At 36.3% G+C, this 3496-nt stretch overlaps 1 long non-coding RNA gene across 2 annotated transcripts; it reads right to left on the bottom strand.

Annotated features, from left to right (window-relative positions):
• Nucleotides 1-1983: 1983 nt before the first annotated feature.
• Nucleotides 1984-2991, bottom strand: LOC109221133. Of its 2 annotated transcripts, XR_002067203.1 has the most exons (3): nucleotides 2876-2962; nucleotides 2551-2661; nucleotides 1984-2019 (listed from the first exon to the last, which is right to left on the bottom strand). It is a non-coding gene; the product is annotated as an uncharacterized LOC109221133 (long non-coding RNA). The 2 variants fall into 2 exon arrangements; XR_002067202.1 differs by lacking the exon at nucleotides 1984-2019 and having other exon boundaries at nucleotides 2261-2661; nucleotides 2876-2991.
• Between the last annotated feature and the right edge of the window lie 505 nt (nucleotides 2992-3496).

Below are 3496 nucleotides of genomic sequence, written 5' to 3'. Positions count from 1 at the left end.
AAGGCAACTACCTCACTTCTGATCTTTGCAGTTTTGCCTGATGGAAAGAACCTTGCCAGCAATTTTCTTGCCAAATCATTCCATGATGTAATGGAATTAGCTGGTTCTGCCTTTAGCCATCGCTTAGCTTCGCCCAACAGAGAGAATGGAAAAAGTGTGAGCTTCACATAATCTGGAGTGAGCCCGTGAGTGATATAAGTGTCACTAATCTCCAAGAAGTTCAGAATATGGTGTTGTGGATCCTCGTGCGGAAGACCCATAAACTGTCCGTTTGCATGAAGTAACTGGATCATGCTCTGTTTCAGCTCAAAGTGCCCAGTGATTCTGGGCTTCACGATACTGGAGGTAACATTAGCAATACTGGGCATTGCTACCTCCTGAACAGCCATATGTTGCTCCTCTGCCATGTTCACAGGAAATTGAATGAGTGCTTGAATATTGTTTGTATCCCTTGCTTCCCTCAACCTCCTGTGAAATGTTTTCTCAGGTTCGGGGTCAAAGCCGTTGAGTCTGTCCTGGCTTCTGACCCTACGCATTCAATCAAAGTTTCTGAGATTAGAGCAACAATCAAGTAACGTTAAACTAGATTAAATAAACAATTAAAGCAAAAACTAGAAAGTAGTTTATATTCAAGTCCCCGACAACGGCGCCAAAAACTTGTTGCTCCCAAATGCACACGCAAGTATACGTGGTCGATAAGTAATATAATGATAAATTGAGTGTCGAATCCACAGAGACTTGTGTAAACTACTCACTAAATCACTAAAATTATTATTCAATATAGCTAAAAGCAAAGTACTATAATATGATTATACTATACTACGATTCTAAATAATAACTAAATTATCAAGTAACGAGTTGATTGTTGTGTATTCAGTAGAGACAAGTATTCCAGGGTTGTGATCGATTCACCATTCGTATTGTGTTCTAATTAACTCTCCCTTTCATATAATTCACTCATGGTTGCTAATTAATCGATAAATGCTCTCATAGCCTTCTCCGAAGTACTACTCACCTATTCTCAATAGATTAACGCCTATATTCCTATGAAATATCTATTAAGAACGCGTTAAGATCACGATATTTAATTAAGCACGGTGACTAGGTATATTCCTATCCTAACCACAAATCCGCTCCACCTAAGGGTTAAGATCATGCTCTCTTCAATTCTTCTCTAATCTAAACACGGCTTTCCCAAGGATAGCATAGATAGTAAATAGAACCTAACTGCTGGCTAGACAATTAAGCAATTAAACACAGAATTGAAGAAACAACCATATATTAGTGAATTATAATCAAGGTCAAGCTAATATCAAACAACAATATTCATGGCTAAATCACAACCCCAGAACAATGGGTGTTTAGCCACTCATGATGTAATCAAACAATTGCATAATTGTTGAATCAATTGAAAATACTAGAAAAAGATGAAGAAAACTGAGAATTCTCCGCTTCCTCACGATCCCGTGTGCGTTTTTACTTCAAAGTGGCATCTCTCTCCTTCAAAAATAGGTTTAGTCTTGCTTTTATACGTGTTGGGTAGGTCTAGGGCCGAAATAACCTTGTCCCGGGCGAAATAGGACACATTTCACGTCACCGGCGCCCAGCCCGGCGCCAGGCGCCCTCCACGGCGCCCAAATATTTGTGCATACTGTTTTTGGCGCCACAGGTGGCGCCCAACTGGCCCTTTTTCCTGGTTTTGTTCGTTTTGTCTCAAATCTTGCACGTTTTGCCCCGTTCTGTTTGCAATTTGATAAAATATAAAACATGAAAGTTGTATCCCTTTGAGTTAGCTTTCCAACCATATATTGTGGAGACCAAATGGAGTTCTGAGCAAAAAGTTATATCCATTTTACTAGACAGTGCGCAATATGCCTACTCGATTCTTCGTTCGCTCTAACTATCATCCGCTGACCCCCAAACACGATTCCGGCTTAATTCCCTGAGCTTTTACTCAGACTTCAAAGCTCCAAATCACTTGAATTCATTCCATAATATCTATATAGCTCGAAATCACTCCTACAAGGCATAAAACACACAGTTAGTGCAAGACACTAGCGATTGAAGCTCAAACTCAATCAAAGTGCAGCAAATTTGAGTGTAATAATCGACTAAAATGCGTAATTATAGCCTATCATCAATACACAAGCAACTTCGAGAGTTCATGTACGTAAGAATGAAATATATTTTCTACAAACTAAATAAACACCACAAAATAATTTCTGGAAAATATTTGCCATTCATCAAACAAATGCTGGAATATCTTTAAGCAAATCATTTATTTTCGAGAAAATATTTTTCGGAAAAATATTTTTCGTGGAAAATATTACCTTCGTACAAAATATACCCAAAGGAAACACTAACAACACATGGAAAGACAATTCATAACAAAGATTTGTCGCAATGTTCTTTGAATAAATACATATAAGATTCATGTTCTGGAGTAGCTGGTACAAACTTTGAGCGTACTAATCGCATTAGTAAGTTCATAACAGTAACAACAAACCCAGCAATCGTTGCAATCCTCACTAGTAGTGCAAGATCTCTTACAAGTGAGAAGATCATTAAGTTGTGGGAGTAATCTCCTCTTGAGTCCTGAGAAATCATGATCAACAACTGGTCCAGCAAAAACTTGCTTCTTTGAGAGCCACGTCGAATTGACTGAAAATTTTCACCATCATAAATCAAAATTAAAGTATGATTAATACATTACAAACAGCACAAATGCAGACATCATGCATAATAAACATGCTCGCATATATTTTGTATACATATGAAATATGTTTGTAGTCGCATATGTATCGTCATGTATATAAATGACACATACATAATATAGATTTATAATTTAGAGAAACATAGAAAGATAGACACTAACTTGTGGCTGCTACGAGAAGAATAGTAAAAAAGTAACCAATTTTAAGTGATGCCATTCTTGAAAGTATTGCTTCGTGCTTGATAAAAGTTTTTATATGAGCATTTATGCTTTCCAAAGGCCACAATTTATAAGCCTCGCCGCTAATGAAAGAGCCATGACAATAGTTGTTTTTTATTATTTCTTAGCTTATTTTTATATTCAAATCTTGCCCAAGTTGGGCAACAGTTTCTAAATTATATTTCTATTGGAAATTTCACTTAGCACATGATTCATTTAATGGCCTAATTAAATGTTAATATTATACACTTAACTAATACAACCATGCATTAGTTATGTAAATTGTCGTTGACTTTCTAGTAGTATTTATACTTATTATATTACTAGTTGTTGCTCCAAAACGCACACGCAAGTATACGTGGTCGACAAGTAATATAATGATAAGTTGAGTGTCGAACCCACAGAGACTTGTATAAACTACTCACGGAATTACTCAAATTGCTATTCAATCTAGCTAAAATCAAAATCCAATGATATGATTATATTATACTATGATTCTAAGTAAAACTAAATTATCAAGTAACGAATTGATTGTTGTGTATTCAGTAGAGACAAGTATTCCAG

This window comes from Nicotiana attenuata, unplaced genomic scaffold (assembly GCF_001879085.1).
Source record: "Nicotiana attenuata strain UT unplaced genomic scaffold, NIATTr2, whole genome shotgun sequence".
Taxonomy (NCBI): domain Eukaryota; kingdom Viridiplantae; phylum Streptophyta; class Magnoliopsida; order Solanales; family Solanaceae; genus Nicotiana; species Nicotiana attenuata.
Note: the sequence above shows the minus strand (reverse complement) of the source record. Positions and strands in the feature narration are given on the sequence as shown.